Source organism: Schistocerca nitens, chromosome 11 (genome assembly GCF_023898315.1).
Source record: "Schistocerca nitens isolate TAMUIC-IGC-003100 chromosome 11, iqSchNite1.1, whole genome shotgun sequence".
NCBI classification, from domain to species: domain Eukaryota; kingdom Metazoa; phylum Arthropoda; class Insecta; order Orthoptera; family Acrididae; genus Schistocerca; species Schistocerca nitens.
This window is the reverse complement of record NC_064624.1, coordinates 123,980,326-123,994,483: the sequence shown is the minus strand read 5'-3', so window position 1 is coordinate 123,994,483 and position 14,158 is coordinate 123,980,326. Positions and strand designations below refer to the sequence as shown.

At 36.1% G+C, this 14,158-nt stretch overlaps 1 long non-coding RNA gene across 1 annotated transcript; it reads right to left on the bottom strand.

Moving 5' to 3' along the window:
- Window positions 1–2,736: 2,736 nt before the first annotated feature.
- LOC126213390 (uncharacterized) lies at window positions 2,737–13,779 on the bottom strand. The gene is made up of 6 exons (XR_007541155.1): window positions 13,696–13,779; window positions 10,970–11,063; window positions 8,667–8,818; window positions 8,417–8,563; window positions 5,572–8,296; window positions 2,737–5,466 (listed from the first exon to the last, which is right to left on the bottom strand). It is a non-coding gene; the product is annotated as an uncharacterized LOC126213390 (long non-coding RNA).
- Between the last annotated feature and the right edge of the window lie 379 nt (window positions 13,780–14,158).

Genomic DNA, 14,158 nt, shown 5'->3' with positions numbered 1-14,158 from the left:
TATAAATGAATATCTTAACAGGGACTGTTAGACCAGCTTAAGTAAAAATGTCTTAGATTTGGTTTTACATCAGTTAAGATTAGGTGTTGTGTGTATGATAAATTTGTTAAAGTGCATAACTGTTTCATTCTGAGTGTATTAATTCTGTAAACGTTGGCAGTCCCAGTTTATCTGTTATGTATTCACATATCTTTAAAGTATCCTGACATGTGATCAGGGAAGTGTTACATTCAGATGGTCTTTGTTTTTATGTTGTACTTTGCCATATTCCATATCCAAGAAACCCATCTCATTTTTGGGTCTATAGAATGAGAACTGAATCTAATGTAGTAAAATACATCTGAGGTTGTTAAACATGGCTTCAGTTATCAGCATAGATGTGTAGCTGTTTCAGTTGCTAAGATGAGTACTTAAAGATACCAGTGATATTTATTATGGGTTTATTATGTTAATCATACCTGTGTACACCCAATTCAATTGATAAGCAACTCTTATGGCTATAATTTATATGTAAAATATTGCCAGGATAGAGCAATTGTCATATCCAATCACTCAATGAATGCTACTTTTATGTCAGGTCTTTCGTTCCACTGTTGAATCTTCGAATTGTGTGTAATGAACTGGCAAGAGCTACAGACAGTGTCATGATATACATCCAAGCATTTTAAATGCATGTTGAATCAGAGCTTGAAGATGATTCTCATTAGTTAAAAACCTTTGTTGAATTTGTATACCATTACTTTAATATTTCCATTCCCCTCAAAACATTGGTAATACAAATCACAGTAAGGATTGTACACTAAATTAATTCCTCTGCAACAGGAACAACACCCCTTTAAACATACATCTGCAAGTCGTGGTTTCACCTTCTACAGTACTTCATTCCCAGTCTCACTCCCTTCCCAAGGACTGCACACTTTTCATGTCTTTACACATTACTGTTACATCAGTGTGCAAATTTTAGTCTTTGTATTTTATCCTTGCTACCTTCAGAATTTCCTAGTGTATAGTCCAGCCAACAGTGTCAAAAGCTTTCTCTATATCCTCTTGTAAGATTTTTCATAGGACCAATACTGCCTCATGTGTTGTTACTTTTTCCCAGATACCAAAGTAATGTTTCCTGAGGTCAGTTGGCACCTACCAGTTTGTCCACTATTCTTTACTTAATTTGTGTCAAACTACAACCATGACTTGCCACACTGATAGTTTTGTAATATTTCCAACTTTCAGTGCCTGGTTTTCGTGGAATAGGAATTATTACTTCCTTCTGAAACATGAAGGTTTTTCACTTGTCTCTTATCTTGCATACCACATGAAATAGTTCGACTTGGCTGTCTGTCTGAAGGATCTCCACAAATGTGAGGGAATGTCTACTCCAGGTGCCTTGTTTGGGTGCAGGTCTTTCATCACCATGTGAAATTATTCTCTTAGTCTATCTCCCACCTAGTCTTCATCTGTCTCTTATAATATTGTACTCTAATTTCTCTCGTTATAGTAAACAGTTTAAGTAAGAGCCCGTATTTACTCTTTTGATGAATTTTATACACAATCTAATGTACCTTAGGTTAAAGGTAAGTTAAATAATCCCCATTCTTCCTGCTACAATAAAAATATTCAGAAAGAATATGTACAATCTGAATGCCTTGACACAGTGTATTTTTTGGAAAGTGGTCCATACATGAAGGTAGTTACCAGTCCTTTGTGCATTTAATAAAGTTATTTCTGCTCTGTTCATATAACACTAAGGTTTTTGGTTAGTCTATCTCTACAATAGGATGCAGCTGGCTGAAATATCCAGAAAGGATATGGAAATAACTTAATCCAACAAAAGTGACTGCTTATGGCAACCTTTATACTTTTGGGGAACCCTGCCTCCTTTTCAAGAGTTTGTAAATGACTTTTTTCTTAATCTTCCTTAATGTGGCACAAATCAACTCTTCCATCATAACAGTTACCAGCAACAACAGAGTGAAACTGAAATAAGGTTGTGATACATAAGGAATATCAGTCACATGTTACCTATGTGGATTGCTAGTGGTTGTAACAGAAGCCTCTTTAAGAAATTTAATAAATCTAAAAGGAAAACTTAGCAGCAGAGTGCAAAATCACATGACATTCAAGGCAAAGGTTTCTTAGTTGCATGTGAAACATACCTTGAAGAATATACTTTGCTCCTGCTGATCTAAACCACTTAAAGGGTTCAAAGTTGTACTGAAGTATCACCATTATGTAGTACTACTACTGAATGCAGCCTGTTTTGTCGGCTTTGGTGAATAATAGTCAGTAAAAACCTTTCTAATTTATATGAGCTGGTATCTGTACAGATGCCATTGATGATCTTGCAGCTCTCTAAGAATGAAATTATAATGAAATCCAGACCTTTAGCCGCTTACAGGTGTTGATAATTAGGTATATTCTGCACACAATTTCTGATCTGTTATTGCCACATTTCCGATGAAATGATAATATCTTACACACACACACACACACACACACACACAACTCAGGTCACCAAGCTACAGAATTATTATACAGAAACAAAAAATATAAATATCAATATATTTTATTGGGCATTTACATATTATTACACCTTACTACAATCAATGTTAAAAATATTACATAAACATAAATCCATCTGCCACACAGCAAAAAATAAGCTTAAATGGATAATTCAAAATTTAACTTGACACAGAATATCCTTAAAAATTGAAATTGTATCAAGTGTCATCAGTGAAGAACTAAACATTTTTAAGTGTTGACACATGAACTGCAATCCACCATAATGGGTTACAAATACTCAGTTTAAGAATATAAAACATTTCTCCAACCACCGTTTTACTTCACTTGGCTCATACTGGAAGGAAATCTTAGGTTTACCACCTGACAGTGGATCAATACTGTGGCTATGGCAATCTCTTCCACAATCACCAACTGAGGAACTGTTTATAGTTTGTACAGAAAATTTGAAAACTTTTTCATATCAATCAGGACACTCATTTCTAAAGCACCTCCTTTAACTGTCTCAAAGATAGCTGAAACACTATCTCTCTGCTTCTCCAGCAAATCAGCACACACACATGCTAACAATAGCTTGTAAAGGAAATACAAATTCAGGTGCACGATGGAATGACATCATACAGCCAATAATTTGGCTCTAGATACATTTATTGATAATTTCACTGGGACACACATACCAGGCCTAATGAATACTACATTTTACCCCACTGAAAAAAATTATATTCACACATATTGGACCTTTTAATGTACAAATAAAGCATTGTTTGACGAGACTCGATTGCAGAATCATGCTGACGAGTGGCACAAGGAATAAAGCAATCACATGATTTATTACAAACATGGTATAGGTGCCAATGGAGGAGTGAAACCATCACTTTTTTCTATCAGAGCTGTTAGCGAAGAGATCTTTTGAAGAAGTACAGGGATAGTTGTTATATGCAACATACAAAACAACAACACATGATATGCCTTTATTTTTTTATAGCTGTAAAGAGTAATGTGGGTTATTTGGTTTTCTTTTTCATTCAAGTTGAAAATGCGAGATCCATTCATGAAGCACTAGCCATTTTCAAGGATTGGAATCCCACCTACTGGGTTACTGATTTCTTATAGTCTGAGATAAACGCAACTGATCAAGCATTTCCTCAGACAAAAGTTTACTTGTGCCTTTTCAGTCAAACAGGTTTGAGGAAGATGGCTGAATAAATACCAAATGACATGAAGAGATTTCGGGGCATGTGGCAAGAAATTTCAGAATCACCAACAGAGAATTTACAGATCATACAGAAGAGAGTGAGGCTTCTCAGAGAAACGAATATGCATCACCGTATGTTTAACAGCAGTGGCTATTGGTACATGAAAAGTGAGTGGAAGCTTATGAGGAGAAGGGCAATTTTGATACCATTGACATTACAAGTGGAGTTGACGCCATGAACAAGATTGTAAACATTCTTTTTTCCTAAAATGGAACACAGATGAGACCTTCAATGGGGCTACTAGGGATATAAGAAATCAATTTCTTCCAAGCCTAACTAGAAAGTACTGTCTGCAGAATTCTGCCATCAAATCATAACAGACATGTTCCACTGTTTTTTCATAAAAAAAGCAAGTTTGTGAAACATGTCATGCAGTGATATGCACCAGGGAAAGTTGAATTAACTGCAAGATTAGTGAATGTGAAGTTGGACAATGTTTTGTATGGAGAGTACAATGTTCAAAGACTAATTATGTTGTAAGCTTTGCTCTACCAAACTGCGCATGTGAAGATTTTGAGATATATAAATACCCATGCAAGCATTTCTGTGCAATCTTTATTTTCTATCCAGAGTAGGGTTTTGATAAAATACCAGAAAGCTGCAGGAATAGCCCATTAATCTGTCTTCACAAGATGTACAGGTTTGGTTTCAGAAGTGTCTGCAGTAATTTCACATGAAGACAGTAGCAATGAGGACACAGTTGAGGAAACACATATAGAGCATCACACTGATACCTTAACCATTTCTTTGCAGCAATTTGAAGTGAAGGTGTTGTTCAAACAGGTTTATAATCTCACAAACAACTGTATCAACAGTGAAACATTATGAAAAGTACTTGAATCACTCAGCAACTGTGTGCCAGATTTGCAGCAAACCCTGAAATTTGTGGTCTCCCACAGCTGTGCCATCAAATTCCCAACAATAATATTAAGTAAGATGCCATTACTTTTACAGGGCCTGGCATAAAGACCCCTCTCATTGTAATGTTCATATATTTGTGCCTTAATGGATAATTAACTACTAAGGAATAGATCACATGGAGGTCATAGCATTCCATTTGAAGGATCAAACAATAAGAGCTACCTAAAAAATACAAATAAGGGAGATCTTTATGCCAAGTTCTGTAAGCAAACTTTGTCACACATTTGAATTTTTAAGTAGCAGTAGTGAAAAATATTTCTCTGTGGAAAGTTAATAAGGTAGTTATATTGACCGTGATTTGTATTTCCTTTACCCAAGCAACAATGTCTACTTTTCATTACAAGAAATTCTTGGATTGTTGAGAAACTGTTCAAAAATTACAATCAAGTTGCAAACATTTATGTGCCACAACAAATGGAGTTTGATACACACGTGAAATACTATATGGATTGTTTTCCTTCAGGAATACTATCAATCTTCCAAGATATCCTTGGAATATAACAGTCTTGATGCAATCTGGTGTGAATTTTCCCATGGACTGAAGGCCAGAAATCCATCATAACTGAACCTAACAAATAAATTAACAACAAGTAATTGAGTTATGCAACATGAAGGCAACTGATACACATGTTTTCAAGGCACAATTCCAAAATGGTGCCCAATGACATTGCTCACCAGCTGCAATGCCCATAACTGCTTTACAACTGAATTTAATAAACATTACTGGTATTCCAGTAACAGTAATTGCTTCTGTGTGGTATCTGCAGTAACTCTGCAAAGTTATTAAGAACATTAGAACCAAGGTGGTAGATATCCAATATGTAGGTAACTGGTACACATTAAGCTTCCAAAGCAAATAAAAAAAGTCAGTACTTACTTCATTTGGTCCCAATGACATTGCTGACCAGATACCATATCAAGGAAACACCATACTCTTCTGTCAGAGTGATACTGGGCAATCTCATGTTCATTAACAGGGCAGTCTATCCTTTTCTCTGTTTCACGTGAATCACTAGACATGTATTGAAGCAAGTGAGAGCAAGTGCATTCTTACTTGGAAAAAGAAATGCAAAATCTTTCCTCCATCAGTCATACGACATCTCAATGCCACTAAGATATACATTATTTATTTTTTCCACCTTTTCAATTCTCAACATTGTCCCATATTTGAATTAACCTAATTTAAAGTTAAAATCTTTTACTTCATATTTTAAAAAGTTTGCAAGTTCTACACTACCAACTAGTTTAATTCCTCAGAAAAATCTTTTCTCTGATGAACAACGAAAAATCAAGGATGGAATGTAACAATATTATGAAAAGGATAGTTGTTGCTGCTCACCAAATGGTGAAGATGCTGAGTCACAGAAAGGCACAACAAAAAGACTGTCGGACTTATCTTTCGGGCAACAAGGGCCTTTTCAAAAGCGCACGCGCACACTCGCTCACTCACAAACACACACACAAATGTAGCAACTATCCTTTTTATAATATTTTATCTATTGCTACTTCGAAATTCAAATGTGCAACAAAGTTTAAAAGCAGAGACCAACATAAAGACCTCATAGCATTCCATCTCGAAGATCAGAAATGACGGAGCTTATTTGTATTTTACATAGACAAAGAGCTATCTAAAATTCAAATAAACTGTCATTTCTTACCCTTCAAATGGGAAGTTATAATGTGTTTAAGACAGATCTTGTAAGGCTTTTGGCATCGTTCTTCGCTATTGTTTGGAAGTTGATGGCACTGCTAATGGGAGACCACCAACTTCAGGATTTGCTAATTGCAAATCTTGCACACAGTTGCTCAGTGATTCAAGTACTTTTTGTAATGTTTCGCTGTTGCTGCAGTTGTATGTGAGATTATAAATCTGTTTACACAGCTCCCTTGCTTCAAACTGCTGCAAAGGAATATTCTGGGTTTGAACAACACCATCTGTATTTGCTGCCTCGACAGCCTCCTCAACCTCGACAGCCTCCTCAGCTGCTTCAACTGCCTCCTCAACAGCTTCGTCACTACTACTGCCTTCACATGAAATTACTGAAGAGCCACTTCTAAAGCCCACCCCATACATTTCATCAAGACAGATTAATGGACTAGTTTTATAACTTTCTGGCATTTTATCAAAACCCCACTCTGGGTAAAAAATAAAGATTGCACAGAAATGCTTGCATGGGTATTTATATCTCCGAAAATCTTCACATGTGCAATCTGGTACATCAAAGTTTATAACATAATTACAGTTTTTGGACTTTGCACTCTCCACACAAAATGAACCATCCGATCTCCTACTCACTGATCTTGCAGTTAACTCAACTTTTGCCGATGCATATCTCTGCATGACATGTTTCACAAACTTGTTTGTTTTTTTATGCAAAAACAGTGGAACATCTTTGTTTTAAGCTTTGATGGCAGAATTCTGCAGACAGTACTTTCTAATTAGGCTTGGAAGAAACTGGTTTATTATAACCTTAGTAACCCCAGTTAAAGTCCTGTCTGAATTGTGTTTGAGGAAAAAATGTTTTACAACCTTGTTCATGGCTTCAACTCCATTTGTAGTGTCAATAGTTGCAAATCTGCCCTTGTCCTCATACGCTTTCACCCATCTTTCACATACCGTTAGCCATTGCTGTTGAAAGTATGGCCATGCACGCTCGTTTCTCCGAGAAACCTCATGCGTTCGCAACTCTTCTACGCGATCTCTAAATTCTCTCTCTGTTGGTGATTCTGAAATTTCTTGCCACATATCCAGAAATGTCTTCATGTCATTTGGTACACGTAGATTATCCTTTTTTTTCAACCATCTTCCCCATGCCTGTTTTCGATGGAAAAGGCACAAGTAAACTTTTGTCTGAGGGAATGCTTGCTCAATTGCATTTATCTCTGACTCCGAGAAATCAGTAACCCAATAGAGGGGATTCCAATCCTTGTTCCAGTCCTTGAAAATGTCTAGTGCTTCATGAATGGATCTTGCATTTTCAATCTGAATGAAAAAAAAAAACCGACAACCAAATAGCCCACATTACTCTTCACAGCTATAAAAAATAAAGGAATATCATATGTTGTTGTTTTGTATGTTGCATCTAACAAACAACTACCCCCATACTTCTTCAAAAGATCTCTCTGCCAACTGCTCTGATAGCAAAAAAGTAATGGTTTCACTTCTCCATTGGCTCCCGTACAATGTCTATAATAAATCATGTGATTGCTCGAGTCTTTGTGCCACTCATCAACCTGATTCTGCAGTCTAGTCTCGTCAAACAATACTTTATTTGTACCATAAAGGGTCCGATAAATGTGACTGTAAATAGTTTTCTCTGTGGGGTAAAAGGTAGTATTCATTTGACCTGGTATGTGTGTCCCAGTGAAATTGATTTCAACAAATCTGTCTAGAGCCAACTTAATGACTTTGAGAGATGTCATGCCACTGAGTACTAAGTTTTTGAATTCCTTTACAAGTGAAGGATGTATGTACCCACTTGCTTCAACACTTTCAGTAGCATGTGTGTGTGTGTACTTGCTGGGGAAGCAGTCAAATAATAACGTAGATAGCTCTTAGGCGGGCATGGCAATGCCAAATCTTTCTGTAGACTTGCAAGAACCTGTAAGACAAAAATGTATCAATTATTTAATTAAGAGCATTAAAAACAATAGATTTTAAAGTATACCGTCAACTGATCATGTAAAATTTTCTCCAAGCAGAACCCAAACTGGATACTTACTTTTGCCTTGGTATCCCTGTGTTCAGTTGCTGAGTGCATACTGTAATCAGGATACACCCTTATACACTTCATATTTAAAATTGCTGGGCAGTTGGATTTTCTAGTATCCATGATCCTCAATCTCTTACGAGGAGTCACATGGTCTTCCTAAAGAGGGTAAAGAACTACTATAAAATTTATTTAATAAACTTTCCCTGTAACGAACTTGTTTTATGGAAAGTAAGTATATCTTAGCACAGCATGATATTACCAAGTGCTCAGGTACACTAGACTCTTTACTTTTATAGTATTTTGGCCCCAAAACACAGTGCCTCGACCACACACTCTCCACTGCGAATGCACAACCAAAAAAGGGGATAGGGACATGTCCCTGCATTTGCTTGAAGAAATGCTTTGTTTTACCTGGAACAGTTAATATATTTCTCACAGACAAAAAAACATTGTTATTGTTAAATAATTCACATATGTTATTGTTAATTAACTAAATACAATGTGAGAAAACATTTCATTCATTTGACAGGTATTGTCAAAGTTCTGAACTGATAGAAGCAGATTGTCTATCTACTTTACATAGTACTGGAGCAAAATTTTACAGGATGTCACACCTATTGTATCTAGCAAAGAAATGGAACTGTCTGCCATGTGCAATGATGATACCATACTGATTTCGGGCAACTGAAGTGCTTTATTGTGGTTCCAATAAATGGAATTAATATTCTTTGTAAACAAAGGAGATGTGAAGAACACTTATGTAGAAAAATGTAATTACTATAAATGTGGAATTACAAAAAATAAACTTAACTAGGAAGACAATAAAGCTAAACACGCCTGTCAATAGGTTCTATGAGCTGACTACTGTTTTACATATCAACACCACAATTATCGAAAACCATAGAAACCATTTCAACATGAACACAGGAGTATAGATTCATTAAAATTATTTGTTAGTTGGCATCTGTCACTTGTTGCTAAAGTGTTGGCACACCGGCTGCTGCTGTATTACAGGCAACAAACAGAGCAGGTCACTCAGCAAGTGCTGTTCAATTTAATTTTCATGTTAAAAAAAGTAGGTTTAGCTCAGTAGAGGCAGAGCACAGGTTGGGATTACGAAAGGATGGGAGACGTATACATTTAACTCTGGGCAGTGTTGGAAGTGGCCATTATGAAATAACATGAATATGACATGCTCTGCTGACAACTGGTTTTGGAGTGACCAATGGCATAACTGTGGCAGATACGACATTTTATAGCCCAGAATTTAAACTCATTTGATAACCTAACTATAACATGATGTGCAATATATCCTAGAAAATGGCTGTCAGCATTCTACAGAAGAGCTGTTAATCGTACTTTGTTCACAACAATTAATACACTGACCACGGACAGTCGCAGCAGAGCCTCACACCTAATGCTGTTGCCTAGCCTGGCTTGATGGTGAAACATCCAACACTAAGCATGTGGCAGGAAACTAGCTGAAGCTATTCTCTATAAGCAAACTCAAGACAAAAAAAAAAAAAAATTGTATTTCAATGCTAAAAGCAAACTAATTTCTTCCTTTCATTAATTATGGCACCTGAAACTGTCCTCACACAAGCTGCATGGACTGTCAAATTACCAACTAATGAGCAGTCCTGGTTTGTATTCAGTTACAGGTTATAGGTGACAAGCTGATTTCAAATGAAATAATGATATGAATAAGAAATATAAGGAATTAAAAAGTAAATACAATGTCGAAAATGACACAGCAGAGTGTTAGAAATAAAACTGCATCCAAACCTATTAACTAAATAAAAATAATGAAGTAATTTTGATAATATTTTGGTATAAAAAATATGAAAGAATCTGTCAAGACTCAAATCTACAACTTTATATGGATCAGGAATGTTTCTTATCCGTTGCACTATGCCACCACTCTACATTACACTAATGTAAGATTATTTGGTCCCAACGATCATGTGCTACCTTCAACCAGATCAGCCTTTCACATTATGTTACGTATTATAAGGATACGTAGTTATGCCTACTGTCTGAAAATGTTGTTTAAGGCCAATCTTGTTGAAGGCAGCAAATGATTGCATGGCATTCAAACACATCAAGAAAGGAAGTCAGACAAGAAAATGGAAGTGGATTGATCAGCTGTTGTGGCAGTCAGGAAATGGCGAACAGAGATAGTTTGGACCTGACGCATTCAGCACTCTGGAGGAAACCAGCTCCGACAGGAATTGTCAAGCAACTAATAATTTTAATCAGCCTATTATCAAATTCAAGTGTGTAAAAATTACTGAGTGTATGGCTGTGAAAATGGATTAATGACAAACAAGTCAACACAGAGGAAAATAATTAATACAATTCTGCCTTGCATATCACAACTATTAACAATAACAAAAACAGTCAATTCCATCAATTGTTAGTGCAGCTTAGAAAGAAATGTCCATTTAAAGTAGCCTATATATACTATCCCTAATTCCAGCAAACTAAGTTCTTCCTTCAAGTACACATATATGAACTAAAATGGTAAACCACAGAAAGTAATTAATGCAGCAGTTCACTTACTTTTCATAACATCTGAAGAAGGCTCTTTAAAACGACTACTTCTCACGCAGTATGAAAACCCCACAGTTTTCAGCTGATCGAGAAGTGTTTCCACCTGAGAATAAAGTGACCAGTAACATAAACTGAGGGTAACTACACTTAAGGTTAACTGGGAAACGTGAATGAAGAGGGAAATTTTAGGCTTTACAAAATTCAGTTATTTAATGTACACAGCCTTTCATCACATCTGATGTTTTTGACAGCTAAAGTAAGTAAGTGTTATGTTATCAATCATGGATGAGTTAACAAAATTGGGAGTTCATTTGTTTGCTCTTTTGCTTTTATTCCATTGTTATTCACTGACCACAAATTATGTTACTGTTGACTTCAGTTAAAATTGTGATCATAAAATGTTCTTTCAGTTGTGATTATGATGATGAAAAATATTTTCCAAGTGCACATGAAGTTTAATGACCTAGTTTTAGAGTTAACTGATCAGTGCTTCAGTTAACCTCATTTCAAGCACGCCTTGCCTTATGTCAACAAAAGCTTTATTAAGCATAATAATTATGCATACTATGAATTCCTGGTTGTATATACTAAGAATAAGACAATCACCAATCAAAACTATCCAGTACAACTGATGAAAGTTGAAACTGGTTAATACATCCATGAAAAAGTTTTTGTAAAAATTACAAAATGATTTCTCTCCTACAATTGAAAAATATCAGTTTTCGGCTGTCAAACTCTTAACAAAAGTGGAAGAAAGACCTCTGACTACATTACTTCAATACAACATCCATTAAGCTTAATCACAAAATCTGCAAGCATCTTGGCACATTAATTTGCAAAGGGATTGAAATCTGTGACAGAGACCTGGGAAAGAGAGCATGATACGACGAATTGCTCACAGAATTCATGAAACTTTCATTACGTACATGAGGCACTCCCCTCAAAGACCACAACTTATGATTCTGCATAATCATCATATGAAAAAAAAACAGCATAATTTTGCATACTCTGCCACATCATACAAGCCATAAGCTATGACTTCTTGTCTTGAAGTCTTACTTAAGTTATTGTATGATACAGGAAATTATCTAATGACAAATAGAGCAAAATCAATCACGATCTAGGCTGGTTAGCCAGAATTCCTCCTTATCACCAACAGAAATAATACAGCACTTTTAAGGCTTATTTGACTGATACACTCCAAACTTAAAAATAATTTGCCATCTATTTCTACTATTGGTATTCCTGACAAGGTTATAGATGCAGACCTCAACATTTCTCCTCCTCGAGAAGTCAACATTATCCAGCAGAAGAACTGAGATAATATCTCCAGAAGACATTTTGCCTCATCCCAAGTCCTATGTTGTGAGACGAAAAACTAAGAAAAATAAATAAATGACTTAATAACTCACTCTCATCATCATTATCTCCAGTAAAAGCCAGATCAATAGAAGAAATTAAAATAAAATATAGCAATAGAAGAAATTAAAATAAAATCTAGCAGGGCAATAAGAAGAGTGTAGATGTGAAAGAACACCTGTAAGAGAAGTTTAACTTTGAGGGCTTCAAAGTGTCATAACGTTCTATACCCTATGAGGACCCATATTCACCAACGAGTATTTCTAAAGACTAAAACAGCTTACATTATCATCAAAATTTCAGTGTGGTGCTGAGAAAATTTTAGATCCTGACAGACTTTATCTACCAATATAATCCAGGAATCCCAATAGAGTTCCAACATTATCCACACATACTTAAGCAGCCACCTAAGCAGTGGTGATAATTGAAACATCGTAACATGTATTAATTAAGTGGACAGTTATTACTGAGCAATGGTATCCTGAACAAAAAGCTCTCACTCAGCATCCATCAACAATACACCTTTGCTCAGAATTCAGTAGGGAGGACAAACGTGGTCATGTTGCAACATTTGCATAAAGTGGCATTCATTACAGTGCTATTGATGAAAAAAGTTGTTTCATAGTTGATGTCACTGACCTTGCTGAAACTTTGGTGAGAAACTAAGGATCTCACAGTCATTTGAATTACAGAGCTCCATATCCCTGCATAGACAGTTTTCTAGCTAATCTCTGAATTCAGTACCTCAATGAAATTCAGCTCAGTGCCAGCACAAAGAAAACAGCAGTAATGGATTTGTGCAATTATGCACTGGAGCTGATAGTGCAATTAGAAAGAACTACGTAAAATTCCTGGGAAAATGCAGGATACATTTATGTGGAATATAGAGCCCACGCTCTGGCAATGACATTAGGTGCAAATATACTGCTTTTTATTTTCCTTTTGCATGATTGTTCCCAGGCCCTGAGTCCCATTTTCATGTGTGGGTCTTCTAAATTATGCCATTTACTCGAGACGACGTTTGCGCTTGAGCTGCTGCAATGTTCAGTTTCTCTTACTGTAATACATAGATGACGAACTCACAAACGGCGAATTTTGAAACAAAGTTGCCATTAAATTCCTAAACACCGATCATTAATTACAATATTCCACGTGTATATGTTACAGTAAAGGTAATTTAACAATGCAGCACCTCACAACGAAAACAAAGAAAAAACTGCATAATACATAAAAAACTCACTTAAAAATTGGAATCAGAACGCGGAAAGCGACATATAAAATTTATTACAATGAAATCTTAACTGGCAGCAGAAAAAAAGTTATTTTCTAAGGCGCATATTTTTGCCAGCCAATTCTAACATAAAAGTTATTATTACCTCCTCCAACGAATTACAATAGCCTGAAATCAGGCCATCCTCCGAAACTCTGAAATCTTTCAGAGCGTCACGAAAGATGTTTTCATACACCCGAGACATTTTGCTCGATAGCGAAAACACAACCACTCAAGATACACGGTCTGACGGTCAGTACGACAGTGCAGAACAAAGCAGACGCTTTTCCCGCTAACTCGATTCGACCACAGATCTCGATCAGTCGACAAGTGTGCAGCGCGTTTGCGTATACGTCATTTTGACGTCACTTCCGAGTGGTTTTGGACCACAATGATGAGTCTGTTAGGCTTCCCGGGGAACGAAGCTCTCCCGCTTTCACATAGTAGCAGAGAGAAAACTAGTCAAAGATAAAATGTAACTATCGATAATAGTCCGTCATAGATAAAAATCACTTATCGATTCTGAACCCCACTGTCCATATCTCGCTTAATTTCAAGGCCTCTTCTTT